Raw genomic sequence first — 24,322 nt, 5'->3', positions numbered from 1 at the left:
ACCTCCAACATGAAAGTTGTAGAACCTTTCAACACAATGAATTTGGACATAAAGTTTGCATCAATTGGATTTTTTATGAGAAAGTTATGGGCAGTTGAAGTTGGACTTCTGATTTTTTCAACTATTATCTGACCTATAATGTTTTGTATTATCGCATGTGTTTCTTTTAGAGTTATGAAAATTTGTCCAACATAACAATTGAATTAGACATCTCAAATTTTCCAATGCACTTGGTCCCATCTCAAAATAATTAAAAATGAGTGAGTTAGGTCCTTGCGAAGTTGACCCAAAATTAGGGTTTCTGTCAAAACATGTGTATGTGAATTTTGCCAAAAGGGACCAATTTCAAGCCCTTCTGTTTGAATGATAAAAGCCTCAAATGACAAAACCTTCAACATAAAAGTTGTAGATCTTTTCAATACAATGAATTCAGAATAAAATTTTGCATCATTTGCATTTTTTTTTAGAAAGGTATGGGCACCTGAAGTTGGACTCTTTGACATTTCAATTGTTATGTGGCCTATAATGTTTTGTATTATCAAATGTGTTTATTTTAGAATTATGAAATTTTGTCCAACATAACAATTTAAGTAGACATCTCAAACTTTCCAATGCACTTTGTCCCACCTCAAAATCATAAAAAATGAGTGAGTTATGTCCTTGGGAAGTTGACCCAAAATTAGGGTTTCAGTCAAAACATGTGTATGTGAATTTTGCCAAAATGGAGTTTAGACAAAGAAACCTAATGTTTGGAGTTTACACAAAGATAAATTTGATATAATACGACTTGATATTAATAAAAATTGGAGTTTACACAAAGAAACCTAATGGTGATGACCGGGATCACCTAACCGACCTCCGGTCCCACATCCCCTAGCTATCCTAACCCTTGACCCTAACCCACGTTGACGATTCTGCACCGGTGTTTGTTCATCTGAGGAGCCAGAAGCGTCACCCCAACAACCTTTCCAACCTTTCCTAGACGCATCATTCACACCGGTGCAGAATCGTCAACGTGGTTTAGGGCCAAGGGGTAGGATAGCTAGGGGATGTGGGACCGGAGGTCGGTTAGGTGATCCCGATCATCACCATTAGGTTTCTTTGTGTAAACTCCAATTTTTATTAATATCAAGTCGTATTATATCAAATTTATCTTTGTGTAAACTCCAAACATTAGGTTTCTGAAACCTCAACGGACCTTCTCCTATAGGAGGTAATGACGCTCCTAGCCCCTCAGATGAACAAACACCGATGTAGAATCGTCAACGTGGGTTAGGGCCAAGGGTTAGGATAGCTAGGGGATGTGGGACCGGAGGTCGGTTAGGTGATCCCGGTCATCACCATTAGGTTTCTTTGTGTAAACTCCAATTTTTATTAATATCAAGTTGTATTATATCAAATTTATCTTTGTGTAAAGTCCAAACATTAGGTTTCTTTGTCTAAACTCCATTTTGGCAAAATTCACATACACATGTTTTGACTGAAACCCTAATTTTGGGTCAACTTCCCAAGGACATAACTCACTCATTTTTTATGATTTTGAGGTGGGACAAAGTGCATTGGAAAGTTTGAGATGTCTAATTAAATTGTTATGTTGGAAAAAATTTCATAATTCTAAAATAAACACATGTGATAATGCAAAAGATTATAGGCCACATAGCAATTGAAATGTCAAAGAGTCCAACTTCAGGTGCCCATACCTTTCTCAAAAAACATGCAAATGATGCAAAATTTTATTCCGAATTCATTGTTTTGAAAAGATCTACAACTTTTATGTTGAAGGTTTTGTCATTTGAGGCTTTTATCATTCAAACAGAAGGGCTTGAAGTTGGTCCCTTTTGGCAAAATTCACATACACATGTTTTGACAGAAACCCTAATTTTGGGTCAACTTCGCAAGGACCTAACTCACTCATTTTTAATTATTTTGAGGTGGGACCAAGTGCATTGGAAACTTTGAGATGTCTACTTCAATTGTTATGTTGGACAAAATTTCACAACTCTAAAAGAAACACATGCGATAATACAAAACATTATAGGTCAGATAATAGTTGAAAAAATCAGAAGTCCAACTTCAACTGCCCATAACTTTCTCATAAAAAATCCAAATGATGAAAAATTTATGTCCAAATTCATTATCTTGAAAAGCTCTACAACTTTCATGTTGGAGGTTTTGTCATTTGAGGCTTTTGTAAGGGAGTCGCCAATTGAATTGGCGTCTCCTCTTAAATCTTACACATAGGCGCCAATTGGATTCGCTAGGGCACCTGCCCTAGCTAATCCAATTGGCGCCTCCATTCAAGATTTAAGAGGAGTCTCCAATTCAATTGGCGCCTCCTCCTAAAAATGGGGTAGTTTGGGAATTTTTCTGAAACCTGGGGTATTTTGGGAATTTTTTTGAAAAACTGGGTTATCTCGGTAAAAAAAACCTATCATTTATCCTAACCTTTTTTGATTTCATATTAATTAATATTTAAATCAAAACATTTTTTTTAAAATTGGAGAGAGAGAGATGATGTATGATGATTGGACCGAGCATTTTGGCTTTGGGAAGAGAGGTTGTTAATTTCTGTCTATTATTTCATTCAATACAATTTAATCGGTTTATTATTATTATTATTGTTATTTCCGAAAATTAAGAGGAGAGAGGTGATGTGTTTTGGATTTTGAATAGAGTAGATGGATCGTCTCTTTCCATGCGCGGCATATACATAGTTCCAATGTGATTTTATGATTTAATATACTTTTAATTTTCATCATTATTAATATTTATTTTAGATGACATCCATATATGAATAGCTTTTTCCCCTCTTCTATTTTTATGTGACAGTCATTTCAGTTTCCTTTTTGAATTTTTCTCTTGGAAATTGCATGTGGCAGTCAGTTTATTACGAATGCCTTTTCATTAAATGCTCTGGCTGACCAATGGGTACTTGGTATATCAATATATGGGGTGGATGATTATCCCTTAAGACTCCTTGCATTTTTCAGTCTAGGGTTTGGGCCCAACCTATTTTAGACTCTTCGGCCCACACCCAATGGTCTTTCACACCCCCATTTCAACTTGTTTTCATCTAATTGTCTCCTATTATTATCATATTGTATTATTATTATTGTGCATTTTATAACTTGGTTTTAATCAATTAATTAGGTTAGATTTTAGTTAGTTTAATTTAATAATGAAATTATTTTTTAATCGATTAAAATGATTAAATCAAATAAACCTAAATTCTTAAAGATACAATGTAATTAATTAATTCAGTTTTTGCTTATTTACAATGCTTATCATACTCATACATTCATTTTCATATTCTACTCATTTAGACTTTTGCATATTTATTTTGTTAGTTAGAGATTAAATTGAGTGAAGACTTATAAAGGTGATGAACATATTTCCCAACCAAGATCTTGGTCCAATGGCAAGTAAAAAAAATTTAAAAAATTATAATTCTATTAAATTCTAAATGCAAATTCAAATTACTTTTCAAATCAATACACTTCTAAAAACTTTATTTTTATAATTTAAAACTTCAGATGAAAAGGAAAATGGGAGGCGTTTGCCTCACTATCTCTCAAATTTTTGAATGATTGGCGCTCGCCATATTGCTCAATTTTTTGTCTTCCAATTAAAATACTTTAAATAAAACTTGGATAAAGAAATGGGTGGCGCACGCCTCATTATTCTTTGAGTAAGCAAGTGGGAGGCGTTCGCCTCACTACCACGTATATTCGATATCCGCAAACAACTTTCAATAATAATTTGAATGAAAAGGGAGTAGAAGGCGTTCGCTTTATTATTCCTCGAATAATTAAACGATTGGTGTGTACCATATTGTTCAATTTTTGTCGTTCTTCTAAAAAATATCAAATGTACTAAACTAAATTTCTCGCCCCCGTGCGATCAACAACATAACTCTTTTCAGAAAGAACATTGCTTAATCCCTTCTAGTACGTACCCAAACTAGCGCTTAAGTCTCCATTGTGAGCATGCAAGCCAACGTTTAACCATTAGAATGCGATCTAAGTACTTGTTCATTAAAACACACTCAACCAATCAAACATATTCTCTCGCCCCTGTGCGATCGAAAACCTTTTTAGAAAGAACATTGTTTAATCCTTTCTAACGCGCACAATAAACTAGTGCTTAAGCCTCCGCCGAGAGTAGACAAGTCAATGTTTAGCCTTTAGAGCGCGATCTAAATAGTTGTTCATTAAAAAAAAGCGTAGTCCCCGAACTACGAATGCTCTAATTTCCTTATTGCACCATAAGGATAGGCAGAAGATTTATAGATCTTCACGAGCATACTAATAAAAAACCTCACTTTTCTCCCTTCTGAGGTTTCCATCCATCTCTTTTTTAAATATTTTTATCACTCGAAGAAAACAAACAACATTAGCTAACATTAAAATCGCAAATTAAACTAAAAGGTTCCCGTTGAATACAACGGACATGAGGGGTGCTAATACCTTCCCCTTGTGTAATCGACTCCCGAAACCGAATATAGTTGCTCGATATTTTCCTATTCCTTCTTTGGAATAAATAAAGTTCGGTGGCGACTATGTTTGAACTAATTTTTTCCACGACCATCGTGAGGGATCGTATTTTTTGAGATACGACAATCGGTATCACCGTTGGTTATACGGTTAGTAGGCCATGTCCCGTATGAATCCGATAAAGTTGTGCCATACCAATACAATGCCACAATGATTGAGAATGGTCAAGAGGTTCCTCTACCAGTCGCAGACTCCATGGTAAATATTGCAGATATAGCAAAGGTGACCCATAGCGGTCGTGTGTTCGGTCCAGTTTTTCCAAAAGGAGTAGAAGATGTTGTAACAAGTAAGAAGGCATGGATTCCAGTGAATCCGGTTAGTGCTTCAATGTGTCAGTCTGGTGAATCCAGCAAATTGAAGGCTAGCGATGATGATGAGGTGCTAAAGTTGATCAAAAGGAGTGAGTTCAATATTGTGGAGCAGCTGCTCCAGACTCCGTCAAAGATTTTCGTGTTGTCACTACTGATGAATTTTGAAGCACATAAGGAGGCATTGCAAAAAGTGTTGGAACAAGCATATGTTGAGCATGATGTGAATGTGGATCAATTTGACCATATAGTTGTCAACATTACTTCTTGTAATAATGTAAGCTTTTGTGATGGAAAGCTTCCTGAGGAAGGCAGAAATCACAATTTGGCGATGCATACTTCAATGAATTGCAAGGAGGACGTTCTGTCCAATGTGTTGGTTGATACAAGGTCATCTTTGAATATGCTTACGAAATCAACTTTGTCAATACTCTCTTATCAAGGCGCCCCGATGAGGTATAGCGGTGTGGTTGTCAAAGCGTTTGATGGTTCGCGTAAAATTGTCATTGGTGAAGTGGACCTTCCAATGAAGATAGGTCCGAGTAATTTCTAGATTACTTTCTAGGTAATGGATATCCACCCGACCTACTGTTGCTTGTTGGGAAGGCCATGAATTCATGAGGCTGGAGCAGTGACGTCTACTCTACACCAGAAGCTGAAATTTATGAAGAACGGAAAGCTTGTCGTTGATGGTGGAGAGAAGGCATTGTTGGTAAGCCATTTGTCATCTTTCACTTACGTTGATGCTGAAGAGGAGGTTGGAATGTTGTTCCAAGCCTTATCTATTGCTTATGAAATAAAGAAAACTGGGGCACCCATGTCTTCTTTAAAATATGCACGAGAGGCTATTGAAACTGACAACATTGACAAATGGGGTCGTATGGTAGAGATTGTCGAGAACAAGAATAAAGCCGAATTGGGATTTCAACCAGGGTCGTTCAACATCAGAACTGAAGTTGTGAAACCAAGTTTCCGCAGTGGAGGGTCCATTCATGGGAATGATCAACACTCAACCGTCGTGATTGAAGACAATGGTGATGAAGATGAAGCTTGCGCCAACTTTGTGACGCGTGGCCATACTTGTAACAATTGGGTTGTTGTTGATGTTTCTACTGTTATTCATTGCTCTAAGTAATTTGTTTTCATTTATTTTAAAGAAAAATCCTTCTCATATGCCTAAGGGAGAAGTGAACATTGTTGGGCATTTTCCTTATTATCATCAATATAATACAATTTTATTCATCCGCATCTATGGTGTTTTATTTTTACTTTTTGATTTTCTGAAAACGGTAATCACAAAAAACATAAATAAAAAATAATCTTTCATCTGCATAAAATCTGATCGCACTCCACTTCTCTAAAATCAACATATCAAATCATTATGCAGGTTGGTTCTCAAACCCATTGAATATAATGATCTTACTCCCTCTCCAAATTTTGGTTTCCCTGTGTTTGAAGCTGAGGAAGAGGGTTATAATGAAGAAGTATCTGATGAATTATCTCGTTTACTTGAGCACGAGGAAAAATCCATTCATCCGTTTGAAGAGCCGATTGAATTAGTCAACTTAGGTTTCGAAGATAATGTGAAGGAAGTCAAGATTGGGTCCCAACTATGTCCAGAAGGTAAGAAGGGGTTGATTGATCTTCTTCAAGACTATTCTGATGTGTTTGCTTGGTCCTATCAAGACATGTCTGGTTTAGATTCTGAGATTGTGGAGCATAGATTACCGTTTAAGCCAGAATACCCGCCGGTCAAGCAGAAGTTGAGAAGAACTCATCCTGATATGGCTGTAAAAATAAAAGAGGAAACGCAAAAGCAAATTGATGTTGGTTTTCTTGTTACCTCCGAGTATCCGTAGTGGGTGGCCAATATTATGCATATTCCTAAGAAAGATGGAAAATTCCACATATGTGTTGATTATAGATAATTGAATAAAGCTAGTCCAAAAGATGATTTTCCTCTGCCACACATTGACATGTTGGTAGATTATACCGCTAAATTCAAAGTCTTTTCATTTATGGACGAATTTTCCGGTTATAATCAAATCAAGATGGCACCTGAAGATATGGAGAAGACCACATTCATTACACCCTAGGGAACATTATGTTATAGAGTGATGCCTTTCGGTTTAAAGAATGCGGGTGCAACGTACCAGAGAGCTATGACCACTCTTTTTCATGATATGATGCATAAAGAGATCAAAGTTTATGTTGATGATATGATTGCTAAGTCAAGTGATGAAGAAGAGCATGTTTAGAATTTGTTGAAGTTATTCCAGCGTTTGAGGAAGTATAAACTCCGCTTGAATCCCAATAAGTGTACTTTTGGTGTTCGTTCTGGAAAGTTGATGGGATTTATTGTTAGTGAGAAGGGTACTGAAGTTGATCTTGCCAAGGTCAAAGCAATACAAGAGATGCCTGCGCCCAAAACTGAGAAGCAAGTCAGAGGATTTCTCGGTCGCTTGAACTATATCTCGAGATTCATATCGCATATGACTGCCATATGTGTGCCTATATTCAAGCTTCTTCAGAAAGATCAGTCTTGTGATTGGACCGAAAATTTCCAGGAAGCTTTTGATAGTATCAAAGAGTATTTGCTTGAGCCTACGATTATGTCTCTATCTATTGAAGGAATATCATTGATCATGTATTTGACTGTGCTTGATGATAGTATGGGTTATGTTATGGGTCAGCAAGATGAATCTGGAAAGAAAGAGTATGATATTTACTACCTCAGTAAGAAATTCACCGACTGTGAGACCCGATATTCTATGCTTGAGAAGACATGTTACACATTGGCTTGGACTACTAAGCGTATGCACCAGTATATATTGAATCATACAACTTGGTTGATATCCAAAATGGATTCAACCAAGTAAATTTTTTAGAAGCCTGCCTTAACTGGGAGAATTTCCCATTGGCAGATGGTGTTATCTGAGTATGATATTGAATATCGATCTCAAAAAGCAATTAAGGGTAGTGTCTTGGCTGACCATTTGGCTCACCAACTGATTGAAGATTACCAGTCAGTGCAGTATGATTTTCCCGATGAAGAGATTTTGTACTTGAAGATGAAAGATTGTGATGAACCATTACTTGAAGAAGGGCCAGAACCTGGTTCCCGTTGGGGCATGGTATTTGATGGAGATGCTAATTCGTATGGTAATGGCATTGGGGCAGTGATTATTACTCCTCAAGACACTCATTTTCCATTTACAGCTAGATTAACCTTCAAGTGTACAAACAATATGGCTAAGTATGAAGTTTGAATTATGGGGCTTGAAGAGGCTATTGATCTCAGAATAAAATATCTTGACGTCTATAGAGATTCAACTTTGGTTGTGAATTAGATCAAAGGTGAATGGGAGACGAATCAACCCGGTTTGATACCATATAGAGACTACACGAGGAGAATTTCGAATTTCTTTACAAAGGTTGAGTTTCATCATATCCCTCGAGATGAAAACCGGATGGCAGATGCTCTTGCAATGTTGGCTTCCATGATTATGGTGAAATTCTAGAATGAAGTTCCCAATTTGATTGTGATACGTCTTGATAGGCCATCTCATGTGTTTATTGTTGGAGAAGTCAAAGATGAAAAGCCATGGTATTTTGACATCAAATGTTTCCTCCAAAGTCAGATTTACCCGTCTGGGGCATCTTTGAAAGATAAGAAGACTTTAAGGAGATTAGCTGACAACTTCTACTTAAATGGTGATGTGCTTTACAAGAGAAAATTCGATATGATTTTGCTCAGATGCATAGGTAGACACGAAGCAGACTTATTGATGACTGAAGTCCATGATGGTTCCTTTGGTACTCATTCCAATGGACATGTTATGGAGAATAAGATGTTGAGAGCATGTTACTATTGGCTGACAATGGAATCTGACTCTTGCAAGTTTGTGAAGAAATGCCACAAGTGTCAAATTTATGCATATAAGATTCATGTTCCCCTGACACTGTTGAACGCCATTTCCTCTCCATGTGGGAAATTGATATGATTGGTATGATTGAGCCCAAAGCTTCGAACGAACATTGTTTCATTCTGGTGGCTATTGATTACTTCACAAAGTGGGTTGAAGCGACATTGTATGCAAATGTAACCAAGCAAGTTGTTGTGAGGTTTATCAAGAATCAGATTATATGCCGTTATAGTGTGCCGAGTAAGATCACTACTGATAATGGATCTAACTTGAATAATAATATGGTGGAAGCTCTCTACAAAGACTTCAAGATTGCACATCATAATTATTCTCCCTACAGACCTAAGATGAATGGGATTGTTGAAGCTGCAAACAAGAACATCAAGAAGATCATTCAGGAAATGGTTGTGACATACAAGGATTGGCATGAGATGCTCCCATTTGCTTTGCATGGGTACCATACATCCATCTGCACTTTAACAGAGGCAACCCATTTCTCTCTTGTCTATGGTATGGAAGTTGTGCTCCCAGTAGAGGTTGAGATCCCATAATTGTGTGTGTTAATGGAAGCCAAGTTGACAAAAGCTAAATGGTGCCAAACCAGATATGATCAGTTGAATTTGATTGAAGAGAAGAGATTGTCTGCCATGTGTCATGGTCAGTTATATCAGCAAAGAATAAAGAAGGCATTTGATAAGAAGGTCAGGCCTTATGTGTTTACAGAAGGTGACCTTATGCTCAAGAAAATTTTATCTTTCAAACCCAATGCTAGGGGAAAATGGACTCCTAATTATGAAACCCCATATGTTGTTAAGAGATCCTTTTCAGGAGGTGCTTTGATTCTTACAACTATGGATGGTGAAGAGTTCACGCATCCTGTGAACGCCGATGCAGTCAAGAAATACTTCGCCTAAAAAGAAAAAGAACAGCTCGCTAAGTTGAAAACCCGAAAGGGAGGCTTAGGCAAGAATGAGCGTCTCGGTGGATTGAAAACTTGAAAGAGAGATCCAGGAAAAATTTAGAGACATAAAACAGAAAATTATCCTAGTAGATTGAGTACCCCGCCTAGGGGAAATCTAGGCAAAAATTAGGGATTATGGCAAGTAACTACATTCGGTTGGTCTTAATCATGGAGGCAGTTTTGAATAGGTCGTTTGGTTCTGGTTCATTATTCTCAGCCGAAGCCAATAGCACATTGGACATTGAAGTTGATAGGGAGAGTAGTGATCATTGTATTCAATGTAGCCCTTTTCCATGTAAATTACCATTTTCAACTTTGTAAAGATCTATGGAGTCTTGTCATTTACAGACTACCATTCTATTTAATAAAGTTGAACCTTTTATCCAATTGTTTCTACTCTTATTTACTTCTGCTAAATAATATTGAATTTTTATGATGATAATTTTGAAATAAATCAATGAATAAAAATTATTTTTCTTAAAATAGTAAAAACAATCGCTTTAAGAATAATTGATTTCAGCAAGGAAAATCAACAAAAATTTAAGAACAGGTAAGTCTTGAAGTGTGAAGCCTTGTTGGTCTTCCCCAAGCATTTGGTTTGGTAACTGTTTTCCTCCCCAACAGTTCGTCAGTTATCCCCAGCTGAGTTGGTGGGTCACATCCTCAGTGGAGTCGAGATGATAATCGATCCCTTTTGCAAATCCATATTTCCCAGATGTGGTGCTCCTGTTGATATCCTCCAGTTTGTGGCCGGACTCCTAAGATCCGGAACCTTTATTTAATTTCCATTAGCATATTTGTGTTGCATAACTTTGACAGTTTATCAGATCCGGTTATCTTTTCCTTGGAATTGGTTTATTTCGCAATTTCCAAGGAGGATTTGTTGATTATTGAGGAATGTGATGATCTTGGCATAGCATCCTCAACAATTTGCTTAGATCCCCATGCAAAGTTTTACCTCTTGTATTCCCCGACGGAGTTCATCTTCAGATATTGCAGATCCCTCGTTCCCGTTAGTTTTGGATTTTGAGCAGTATTTATCTTTATCCCCTGCAAGATTGTATCCCATTTGATATGGTGTTAACCTAAAATTCCCCGCAGAGTTGACAATTTGGATCCTCAACAGATCTTTTCTCTTATCATCGGCATGTTTATTTATCCTTTGGCAGTGCTCTTTCTCCCCGTGGAGTTTGTCGTTGTTGGTTGGATCATGTTTGTAACACCTCAAAATTTGCCCTCCTCTCTTGGGACTAGCATAACATATTACATATCATTTTTAGGTCATTAGGCATTGCATATTGCATATCATGTGGTTACATTGTGCAAATCATCCTCCCAAGTCTTGGTCAGAAGATGAGGAAGTCAAAGTGCAAGCTAGGGTTTTATTGACTGATTATTGGCCATCTGAGGATTGGGCTATAAATTAGGGTTTTGTGATTCTCAAAGGATATTGGTCTTCATCTTGTTTGAAGTGATTCATCATCATCATCATGGCTTGTTATCATCAGAAGAATCAAGTGATTGGAGCACATTCCTTGAGATTAGGGTTTTGACCACTGGTCAACCCTAATCAGTTGCATTAGGCCAGTCAGGGCATGATCAGGAGATGGGGTCTATGATGGATATGGGGATCATTCTATGATTATATGGAGATTATTGAGGCTAGGGTTTCACCCTTGAGCCATTTCACCAGAAGTTTGGAGCTCAGATTGATCAGTGCATGGCCAAATTCATCTATCAGTTGAAAAAGTCAACTGTGGTCAACTGTGCATGATCTGATAGATTGGGAGGTGGAAATGAGTTGGATACACTTCATTCATGTTGGAACGAGTGTTATTTGACATGTCAAAGCTCAAGAATGGAGAAAATAAAGTTCAGAACAAAAATTGCCAAAAATAGAAAGTGACTTGTAATAGAAGTTTCCAAAAATGGAAAGTTTTTGACCTCAAAATTACGTGTCCAAGGAAGCTTCAAATGAAAATTTGTTCAACATGAAAGTTGTAGATCTTGGTCTCACCTTTCCAAAAAGTCCAAGAACTTGAATTTCCCATGTATGGTTGATAAGTTATGGCCCATTCAATTTCAAAAATGACCCATAATCAGAGGGGCATAACTTCCACATGGAGTGTCCAAATTGAGTGATCTTTTTATGCACAAACTCCATTTGACATGTACTTTCATGGTGCATAATTGGAATTCATCAAAAATGGTCAATGCAAAAAGTCAAATTTCAAGTGTACAGTTAAAGATCCAGGGGCAAAATGGTCCAACTTGTGAAATAATGGGAATTTTTGAATGGGGATTTTTGCAACACCTCACAAATGCTATTTGGAAATGGTTTGAATCATCATAACAGGTCAAGGTGCAATGGTTGAAGAATTCACTTTTGAAATGAACTTGAAAATGCATAAAAGTGCCATGACATAGTGAAATTGCAAAATATACATCCAATGGCCATGGGACAAGTTGCAACAGCTCACACATGTCATTTTGAGAGTGTGTGAGCTGTCAATGAGCTGTCACAGAGCCCATGGGAAAATACCATTTTGCCCTTGCTTAAGTAAATGACACTTTGCTAATTACATTGCATTTTGTTAATTGGAGGATTAAGAGCTGATTAATTGGAGATATATAAGCCTAATCATAACAAACTCTGATCAGAATCATCAATCACAAGAAATCACAACCTCTTTTCCCTCCAATTTCTCAAAATCTCTCAAGAACACATCAAGCAAAACTCCATCAATCTCTTCCAATTCTCCATCAATTTGTGTAATTCTTTTTGATCCAATCTCCATTCATCTTCCTCTGGATCTGTTTTGGAAAAGCAACCTCAAAGGACTTCAAATTCACAACTGTCCAAGTGATGTGCATCCATGGCTTTTGAAGAATTCGTGCATTAGAAGCAAATTCAATCGAACCTGAGCACTTCATTCAACTTCTTGAAGCTTATACTCCATCTGTTTTGGATCAGGAAGCGCAAACATCACACGAATCGCCACTGCCATCTCAAGGTACTTCAAAATCGAAACTCATGATATGATGAATTGGTATATGCTTCTTGTAGTGTGCGTAGTGTAGAATCCAATGATGCAATTGGTTTTAGAAATGATGAAACATAGCTCGAGTTATCTTGAATTTTAGTTATGATGTTAAAACCTAAAGTGTTCGATTCGTGAGATCTAGGAAGAATTAGTGGAAATCAAGGACATATTCGTACTCCTGGTGTTGAGACCTTTCCAACGCATATTCATTTGTTGATTTTCATTGAGATTGAGTGTTCTTCATGTTCATGCCAAATCTGGAAAACTGATGAAGATGATGAAGGTTTCTGGAAAAATTTAGACGTTTGATCCGTTTTTGTGCATTGCCGTTTTCAAATCGTGTTTGCCGCGCCAAAGCTGACCAATCGCGTGCCTCCACTGCATTACTGAAACGCATGTGTTTTGGTCTGGGAAGGGATAATTACCAGTTTGCCATTAATTAACTTAATTAAATTAAAACATTCAACAAATATTTAATAAATCACATAAATCTTAAAAAAATCATAAAAAATTATTGGCTGATCAGAAAAATATGAGGTTTTTTTTTTGATAGATCCCATTCCCTCTAGTTTTTTATGGACATGATTTTACAAGTTGTGCATGATGAAATGTTGACTTTGCCTAGGGATGTTTGACTTGTGTGCATTTTTTACATGTTTTGCCATTTTCATTGTGAAATGCTCATACCATAAAAGAAATGTCTGGAATTTTTTGAGCTTATTATAGACATGTTGATGGTGATTTACATATAAAGTTTGTGGTTTTTGGATACCTGTGGAGTGAGATATGATTTTTTGAACTTAGGTGTGACAATTTGTGTCACACCTAGTTAGGTTAACTTCATGAATATTTTTGCCTGGCCTATGATTGTTGAAATGGAGTGAAATTTTGCATGAATGATTATTGACATGTTGAGATGTTATGTGAATTTTTCTGGATTTTTATATGGCATTTTCAATTTGATTGATATTTTTCATCTCTGTTGGTTAATTGTGCAAGCTTATAGGACACATGTTTGTACATCTTGTGTGAAATTCTCATATGGTTTTGGATGAATGTGAAATTTGGTATGCTGGTTGTAGACACATTGTAGGACATCCCTGTTTTGGTCCCATTCATTTCTTAAATGTTCTCACTGATTTATGAATTTTTGAAGTGAATGCATGTGTTGATACCTTGAATTGGCTTGAATAATTGTGTCTGGATTTCTTGATTTTCATTGACCTAGTTCCTTTTGTCCAATTGAGCTGAAAATTGACATGCTATACCTTGAATATGTCCTGTTTAGGTGTGAATTATTTGAGGATTTTTGGAATTGTTTTGGTATGCTTTTGATTGAAGTTATTCTGTTTGGACATTGGATGTTGCATTTGACCTAGTTTGTGATGTTTTGGTCATGAAATGAATATGATGAATGATGTGAGTATGGGATCAATTGCGTTTGCTTTCTATTTGCATTAATTTGGTTTTGGTTGAGAATTGTTTGCTGTTTAGAGCTTTTTCTCCCTTTTGGACCCTAGGCTTGGCCTAGTGGTCCAGTTTCTCACATTTGGTTTGACTTTTCAGGATGAAATGCACAAAGCTTAAGGAGAATGATTCAAGACAATAAAATTGAATTTGTTTGTTTTGGAGAACTAATATAACTTTGTTTTGTAGGTTGTGAAGCTTGAGCTTGAGCTTGTATCTTGCATTTATGTGCTTGTGTTGTTTGTATAGTCTGACTGATTAACATTTGCTGTTTATTGTTTGTCTGTCTGAGTACTGATGATACTTGATTGATTTCAGGTACATTTAGTTGCTTACAGTTCTTTAAGAACTTGCTTGCTGCTGCTTGGTTTTTAAACCACTTGAGGTAGGACTTCTATTCTTCATGTAGTCTGGAGACCCGGCCTGTTATTTGGCCGGGCAAACTGTCTGAAGTCCTCCTTAAGAGGCGATGTTTGTGATTGTTTAATATTGTGCCTAAGCAGGTGAAGTCCTCTATGAGGCAATTGGTGGAAGCCAAGGGATATGCAATCTATCCCCCACTACTCTGTGAGTCGTCCCTCTGCTCACACGGCTGTGTGTTGATGCATTGGGACACAAACCCAAGATCTCGTGTTGTTGCACAATCGAGTCAGAGTCTTTGAGCGTAGAAGGGTCCCTCCATTCTGGACCCACGCTCCTTTGTCTAAAAGCTCTCCCTGGTCAGGGATAAGAGCTGTGAGGTCTCATCCTCACTTCACCTTTTCATCTGCTTCACCTTAGCCTCGTAATGGCAAGGTTAAGAGCGAATAATACCCATGTACAGATGACTTGCTTCGGCAGTCAAACCCATTGTGTGAGCCTCACTTGATTGGTTATAGTGTGTGCTATGTGAATATTGGCTTGAAATGCTTGTGTTTGCTCTGTTTTGATCTGTATGCTTGTATGCTTGCTTCTTTCCTGGATAGGATTAGCTTGCAGTTGGGCAAGTAGGTAGAAACCTCAACGTAGGGTAATGATGCATGACAACACTAGGCTCGAGTCCAGCTCCCTGGTAGTGTGTCTTCCCTTGGTTTCTGGCTAGATTTTCTTTCCCTTGAGGGGGAACTACATCGCCCTGATCCTTGTTCCAGACGAGGTATGTAGGCAGGTGGTCGTGCGAGACCACTCCGGGCAAACTTTTTTTCTTTTTTGTGTGTGTTTACTTGTTATCTGATTGTGTGTTTGGTTCGGATGCCGACGTAAGTCCAGTGATTGGCGGTCGGGCTCCACGTTTGCCGTTTTGTGCGTGTTTTGGTTCGGATGCTGACGTAATTCCATTGAGTGGTTGTCGGGCTCCATGTTTGCCATCTGTTTGTGTGTTTTGTGTTGTTTGGCGTGCGTAACCCGAACTACAGTGGCTCTGATTCTCGTTCCAGACGAGATATGTAGGCATAGGATGCGATGTCCTATCGAGCTCCCTTCTCTTAACCCCACCTGCGTTCCCCATGTGTGTGTGTGATGTTTTAGCAACCTATTCTTTATTTTAGAACGTGGATCCCGTCGAGTACGACGGACGTGAGGGGTGCTAATACCTTCCCCTTGCGTAACCGACTCCCTTACCCTTTCTCTTTGGTCGCGAGACCATTTCCTTTCCAGGTTTCTCTGAGCGTTTCCTTTCCCTATTTTGGGATAAATAACGCGCAGTGGCGGCTCTGTGTTGTGTTTTTATTTGAGTCCCGTCGGTCGGTTTTTCGCGGATGCGCCAATGTTCTCCATGATTTCCCAACCATAGTTGATTTGTGCAGAGCTAGGTGATTTATTTTCATCCCTAGCATTTTCTCCAGTTGGTGTTTCCATCTTGTTGAGATTAGCCGAGTGTTGCAGCAATAATTCAAATCTTTGATATTTGTGTCCTTTATGTTGTTTTGTCAGCATAATCATCAATCATATACATGCACATTCATGCATAAAACACATCATCAAATATTTCATCATGCATTTTATTGAATTTGATTTCATTATTTTGATCCCCTGCTTCAGTAATATTATTTACCAGTGTAGATTTGGTGTGTTTGTCCTCCTTCAATTGTAGAGTGTCAGACTCTTTAAGCAGAAAAAGTTCAATCTTTCTCATTTCCCCACTGAGTTATTTCCTCGTGGATGATTATTATTTCAGTTTCCTCCCCAGATAATTATCTGGATGGAAGCATTCCCCTTGAGTTATATCCTCATTGGTTTGAGTCTTTGTTTGACCGTTTCTCTCTAGTTATTACCTATATAGATATTTTGGTCCCCTAAGAGTCTATTACCCAATGACTGGTGAAGCTAGCATAAATATACCCGAGCGTGTCGCACGCTCGAACAAACAGAGTCTCCATCGAACTTTATTTATTCCATAAGGAAAGGGAAAACATCGATAAAACTCAGGGGAAAGAGATATGTTGGGTAAGGAGGTCGGTTATGCAAGGGGAAGATATTAGCACCCCAAACATCCATGGTAGTCCATAGGAACCATTTTGATTGTTCTCGCTCGAATAAGTGTTATAACTAAAGATTACTCGCAAAAGAATGGGATAAAGGAAAGAGAATAGATAAAGTGCTCTGTGAGGATTAGGGCCCTCATGCCTACGTATCCTCATAGTGCAATAAGGAATTTAGAGCTCCATAGTTCAGAGAACTAGTGGTGGGAGATGAAAAGAATTGTGATCAAAGTATGGTCTGAATCAAAGAGTAATATGGTTTAAACTCCAACAAGGGTGAACACATGAACCCAAGAGTAAACTGGTACGAACCAACATGTGAGGGCCTACAACATTGTATCACTGTATTGGAACAACCGAAAAGAAGGATTGCATGTATATGGATGCAAAGTAAGTAAGGATATGTTCGTCTAAGCAACGAGAGGACTTATAAGACAAACAAATCGACTCTTGGTTCACAAAGAGATGCAAGATGGATCTCAAAGGTATATTATATTTGGCTCAAAGGATAGAGTATATCACATGAAGTGAAGGAAGGTAGTATATGAATGTAGGTTGTGATTAATGTTTCATGGAGATGAATGGAAGGAATGCCCTAAGGCAGGAATAATAAATAAGTATGCTCGCGGAGGATTCAAACCCTCGTGCCTACGTATTCTCATCGTGCAATGAGAAAATCAGAACAATCGTAGTCCAACCTACTATGGCTAAAAACAAAGGGTGCGAGATTGATTGGATTGCATGAAGGCGGATTGCTTAACAAGCAAGAACGTGGTACTAACTGATGATGGTAATCAACCACAAGGACAATTGAGATATGATTGGTTTATACGCGAGAGGATTTATAAGGCAAGAGCTTCGTCTAAGACGAACAATGATTGAGAAATGATTGGCCTACACACGAGAGGATTTACAAGGCAAATGATTCGTCTAAGCACAAGAGATCTTATAAGACGAACAATGATTATGAACTGATTGGCCTACACACGAGAGGATTTACAAGAAAAATGATTGGTCTAAGCACGAGAGGTCTTATAAGACGAACAATGATTATGAACGGATTGACCTACACACCAGAGGATTTACAAGGCAAGAGCTTCGTCTAAGCACAAGAGGTCTTATAAGACGAATAATGATTATGAAATGATTTGCCTACACATGAGAGGATTTATAAGTCAAGAGAGCTTCGTCTAAGCACGAGAGGTCTTATAAGACGAACAATGATTGAAGGGTTTTCTAAAGCACAAGAGGACTGATAAGGTAAACAAAGATCAAGGAGTGGTCCTAAGCACAAGAGGATTGATGAGTCTCACAATAGATAGGGGTTCGCCAAAGCACAAGGGGACTGACGAGGCAAATAATGATTGAGTTGGTTGATTATGATTCAAAGACTTGATTACAAGGGAATTGATCCAAGGGATATTTGAATGTCAAAGGGGGTATGATTAATGATCCACTGAGGAAGAAATGATTGACGTGCAACGATGTTTCACTAATGGAGTGTAGAATGATTGATCGATAAAATAAGACAGATTGATAAATGAGGTAGCTCGCGAAGAATTTGGATTCTCCTACCTACGTATCCTTATAGTGCAATAAGGAAATCAGAGCTTTCGTAGTTCAGCCCACTAGGGATGAAAGCAAGGATGATTGGAGGAAAAAGAATGATTGAATATTGAATGGAAAGATTAGAATGGAGTTGATAAAGGACTTGACAGTCGATTGATGGGAATCACACTAAAGTCTATGAATATGGGCGAACGCTTTGAATATTTGGGGCCTCCACCCCATACGCAAAGTCGCTCTAGACAAGGATAGGAGAAACTCCGTCTCATCATTCCCTATTACTTAAGGCTCATAACACATGATACTTCTCTTAACTGACAAGTTGCTAGTGAAGAATCTTCGTTGTTGGTCCTTGTATTGATGTTGTTTTTGTATGAAGAAGACTTGGTAGTTTATTCGATTCGTATTATATTAAAATTTATGAATAAGGGAGAACACTTTGAATATTTGGGGCCTCCGCCCCATACGCAAAGTCGCTCTAGACAAGGATAAGAGAAACTCTGTCTCATCATTCCCTATTGCTTAAGGCTCGTTGCGCATAATTTGAATCATTTTTACCAAGTGTTGACCTTTGATTTATCTTGTATAATCCGCTACTTGATGTGACTGAGGATGCCTTAATTGAAGATCTTGACTTGAGGCTTCGAGCTCCACATCTTAGAGAAAAAATCTTATTAAGTGACCAAGGGTCTTTTGGTCGATCAAATTAGACTGTGGGATTATACAAGTTCAAAGGATTTAATTAATCAAAAATTACTTTTGATCAATTTAAATCATGGGGTTTAAAGCAAATTAAAATTAGACCTAATCTAATGGTTAGAAACTAATCAAGCTATCCTAAGGGAGCATGTATTGAAATCAGGATTTCAAGCCTTAATGGCAAAATGGTCATATGCTAAAAATGGATTAGTTAGGAAAATGGGACCTAAAATCGATATTTAATTCTGAAAACTAATCGATCCAAATTATCTTATTATATTCTATCGAAATCTAACTATCATTAATCTAATTAGAAAAATATTCTAAATGAATTCTAAAAACCCTAATTAATCTAATTATATCTCTAATCCAAATATCCTAGTTAATTTCCAATTAACCTAAATTCCCTAATCAATTCTAGAGTTCTAAAAGGATACTTTAATTAATCCAACAGAATTCTAATAATTTACCACAACTTATCTTAATCCTAAGTCCTAATTCTCATTATCAAAAGAAAAAGAAAACATAATTGGGCTCGCAGGCGCTAGAAAGGGGGTTATGGACAAAATGTGATCTGTTTGGGCCCTAAGCCCAATCACCCATAATGGAAGGTGCACAAGGAAACCGAGTCATATCCTTTCCTGCAGCTAGGACGCGAAACTGTGAAGAGGATAAACGGCAAGGAAACACGCTTATGTATCAATACAAAAGCGCTTAAACAAAAAAGCTCCAAGCAGCCATCACAATGGTATCGCGTTTGGAAATATCGACATCATCGCGTTGGCGTCGGAGGAACACCGCGTACGTCGCCAATCGACTTCACATCTTTATCATCCTCGCGTTTGATACAGGTCGAAGCGAGAAAAACGGAGAAATTGAAAAAAAGCAAAAGTGCTTATCGATACTTACCGGAAGACAATCGAGATCCTTGATTTCACGTTTGCCAATCGATGCGGATGGTAATCGCTTCTTGAATCGATCCGCGCCGGGAACGCCGTAACTCCGTGAATCAATACCGACTTCAAAGGTACGAACTTCTCGATCTGTTCCAGTTCTTCAAGCTTCTCTCTTTCTGAGAATTCGTTCTCCTCTTCTCTGCGCTCTAAGCTGACGCTGCCGTCGCGTTGCGGTTGAAATGTTGCAGGTTGAAGGTTCACGTTGCAGAAGGAAGAAAGCTCGGGTTGGAGAATGAAGACAGATCTCTTAGTGCAGAACCAAGAGGAAGCTCGTGCAGAATCCTGAAGCTGGAGCTTCTGGGCAGAATAACGAAGAAGAAATTCTTAGAGAAGAATGTAGAGTCCGGGAGTGAAAAATGAAGTCCCCAGGTTGAAGAAGATGATGGATCAAAATGCAGAAAAATGAAAAAACTCTCTCCACCTTGTAAGTGCAGAATCCTTTTATAGAGGTTTAGAATGATAGTGAAATTCGGATTTAATTATAAGTTAGTTAGAAATGCCACTTAAATTGCAATCAAAATTCACTTCAAATTACCTTGGAATTAAGTTAAATTCAGTTTTGGAGTGAATTTGGATTGCTTATCTATTAAATTTTCAATAATTATTTGGTTAACTGTTAAAGTTAGCTTGTATTTTGTTTGGGGTTAGTTATCAGTTTATGTTAATGACTGCTATGCCTGCTTAGTCGTTCTGTTTCGGGAATGAAATTCTGAAATTCTGAAATTCTATTCCTATAGTAATTATGAAAGTGTTAGGTGGTGTTCTGTTAGAATCCTGTTAGAATTTGAAAACAATTTGTTGGGATGTGATTAAAGGAAAAGTTAGAAATTTGAAATGAGCAATTAAATGTGTTACAACTGAAAAACATCCCTCCCCTTTTTGAAATGCCCTGCTGTATCCTTTTGGAGTGATAGTTAACTTATTTTTGCATTGGGAATAAGTTGATAATGATTCTGTTAGCATGAGCAAATGCGGCGTTGGTTCCAATTTTCTTTCATTTCACTTTGATAAGTGTGAGGCGCTTTCAAAGTGTCCATGGTTCAAAATCCAAACCAAATTGAACCAAATATATGGATCAGTTTGGTTTTTAAAATCACTTTGATAAAACTGGTTTATATTTTTAAAATCGGTTTATTTTTGGATCAGTTTGGTTAATAACCGGTTTGTACTAAAAAAAATTAATTTTTGTTTGGATCAATTTTAAAACCAAATTTCCCTCAAATTTAATTTTCATTCCAACAACTTCTTAACTCTATCCGCTCTTGAAATCAATCACTATTTTTAAATTTCAATCTGAAAAATCAAAATTAAGTAATTACCTATAAGATAAAAAAAAATCAATTTTAAAAAAAGAGTTTTAAATCGGTATTTTTCAAACCAGTTTTTTATTTTCTTTAAAAAAAAGTTTTATAAAAAAAAAATTTTATAAAAAAAATTATAAAAATAAATCAGGTTTTAAAAAAATAATTTTATAGCAAAAATAATTTTAATTTCTTTAACCTACCTTTTTATTTCAACTAGTTTTAAACTTAGTTTATGTTAAAAATAGTTATTTAAAAAAACTGCTTTAAATTTAACTCTTATAATCTCCACAAACAATATCATAATCTCTACAAATAATATCTTGATTAAAAACAGAAATAATTTCATTGAATTTGTTACTAGACTAATTAACAACAGTAAAATTCTTCAACCTATACTATGAATATAACAAAATATGAAACATGAAGAATCTTTATGTTTTTTCACTTCTAGTTTCATAAGCAATTAATCAGCTTCTTCTGCAATAAGCTTAATGCTGCATAAAATAAAATGAAATTACAAGAATGTTAGCATATTCAAAAGTGAAAACAGTGAAATTACAAGTCTATTTTACATTTTAAGACATGGACGACCCGATTTCTAAGATCATGTCTCGAACAAAATCTAACTCAAACTCATTATCTCAAAAAAGAATATATTCAAGTTAAGGAGCCTAGTTTAAAGTACAAAAATATGAGACCCGTGTAAGGGAAGATTGAGTAACACATTAAGTCAAAACAAATCACGCAACAACATAAACCCACAAGTGAAGAAAATGCACATATAATAAATTGAGTAGAATATGCAAAAACAAACTTTAGAATTCTTTACCGTTAAATCATCTTCGAGTGTAACAGAAGTTGAAGAGGTTGAACAACTAGCACCATCTTCCGTATAAAGTAATTCTACAAAACATATAAAGAGATTTCATTATGCCTCAAGTATAATAAATAATAATACATTAGCGAATATACTTAGTTATCATACCTTGCTCAAATCTCTCAAGAATATCAAAATCTTCATTTGTAATCAAGGAGGAAGATGTTCCTTTGAGCCAATCTTGGGTGCATATCAACGCTTCGACTTTTGTAGGTGTTAATGAGCTGCGATATGGATCAAGCACCCTTTCTCCTGTACTGAATGCAGATTCAGAAGCCACTGTGTTTATAGGTATAGCCAACATGTCTCTTGCAATGTTTGAAAGGATGGGATATCGGCCAAAGTTCACTTTCCACCACTCTAGAACATTTATCTCCATGTTATGCTCTAACTTCTCTCCAAGATAAGTAGTTAACTCATTATCCGCATTGTCACACCCTTCTGAAAGATAGAACTCAACATTTCCATAAGGATCACTAACACCACCAAAAACTTGCAACTCATCTGAATTACCTTGAGGAGGCATAAATCCTACACAATATTTCTCATAAATAGATTTCAAGCTAGACTCTAAATTTGCTTTCAATGCGTCACCATCATCCTTATTATAATATCGCCTTACCATCCAATCGACCAATCTAATCTTGCGCATAGGGTTGAATACTAGAGCAATCAACAACAACATGTTAAGCTTCTCATGATTTCCCCAATATTTATCATATTTCTTCTTCATTTTTTGAGCTACTGAACGTAGATGCTCATCTTCAAACGCACACATATCCACAATGCTCTTTCCAATACCCAGGATCTCAAACATATAAATATTGCTTGTCAAATAAGATGACCCCGATATGTGTAAGGTAGCATCATAAAATAACTTAAAGAATGGGATGATTAAGTTAATATGCTTCCAATCTTTTTCTGTCGAAACACCTTCCCCTTCTTTGTCAACTCATTCACATACTTTTTATCTCGAAAACTTAATTCTTCAAAGGTCCTCTCATGTTTTGATGCGGATACTAACATCAAGTATGTTGAGTTCCAACGAGTCTCAACATCTAGCCAAACTAAACCTTTATAGTCCATGCATTCCTCATCAATACATGCCTTGAATTTAACAAGCCTCGCAGGAGAAGATCTAGCATACCACACAGCATGACGGATCCTACCAATAGAGTCATCAATGTCTTTCAAACCTTCTTTCACAACTAAATTCAATATATGCGCACAACACCGCATATGAAAATGGTTTCCACTCATAATTAAACTATTCCTAGACAAAAGCCTTCTCTTGAGACGCTCAACCCCAACATCATTAGATGAAGCATTATCAACTGTCAAACTAAGCACACGGTTTAACCCCCAACTGTTCAAGCACATCTCCATTGTTGCACAAATAGCATCCTCTGTATGACTTGTGACTTGACAAAAAGTTAAAATCTTCTTCTGTAAGTGCCAATTATTGTCAATGAAATGGGCTGTCACACACATATAACTCAACTTTTGACAAGAAGTCCACATATCAGTAGTGAGACAAACTCTTCGACAATTCAGAGAGAGAAAAATTTTCAAAATCATTCTTTCACTATCCCATAGTTTCAAGACATCACGCGCAAGTGTTGTGCTTGAACAAATCTGAAATCTTGGTGATGCGAGACTCATAAATTCATGAAAAGACTCATGTTCAACCTTCCGAAAAGGAATCTCCATGTTTATGAACATCTTAACCATTGCTCTTCTAATGACTTCTTGGTCAAACTTGACAATTAAAGGAGAGCCAACATGTTCTTCAACACTTGTCGTAGAAGATGATGCCCTTTGCCTCTTGTAAACAAGGCATCTCGATACATGAGCATGCATGGAACTAGTTCCATTATTATACTTAATTTTCATGTCACAGTATTTGCACGAAGCTTTTTGTTCTTCTTCCGGCGATACAATGAAATGCTTCCAAACCTCTGAACGATTCCTTCGCTTCTTAGTGTGAGGAGGTGGCATTTCATTAGAGATTGTAGGTGGAGGGGTTGAAACTGTATTCTCTGATGTTGCATAAGTTGTACCAACATTAGTCATCTTGATTCTATTTAAAATAGGAAAACAAATTATGATAAAAAACACAATAAAAAAACACACAATTGACTTTATTTTAAAACAAACATTTACATTTATACACAACTCCAATTTATGTTTTATAGTAAAGTT

General features: G+C 36.9%; 1 long non-coding RNA gene across 1 annotated transcript; it reads left to right on the top strand.

Moving 5' to 3' along the window:
- The first annotated feature begins 19,573 nt into the window (after positions 1-19,573).
- LOC127127881 (uncharacterized) lies at positions 19,574-20,662 on the top strand. Its single transcript, XR_007805497.1, has 2 exons — positions 19,574-20,010; positions 20,128-20,662. It is a non-coding gene; the product is annotated as an uncharacterized LOC127127881 (long non-coding RNA).
- The last annotated feature ends 3,660 nt before the right edge of the window (positions 20,663-24,322 follow it).

This window comes from Lathyrus oleraceus, chromosome 3 (genome assembly GCF_024323335.1).
Source record: "Lathyrus oleraceus cultivar Zhongwan6 chromosome 3, CAAS_Psat_ZW6_1.0, whole genome shotgun sequence".
NCBI classification, from domain to species: domain Eukaryota; kingdom Viridiplantae; phylum Streptophyta; class Magnoliopsida; order Fabales; family Fabaceae; genus Lathyrus; species Lathyrus oleraceus.
This window is presented reverse-complemented; position numbering and strand designations above follow the sequence as displayed.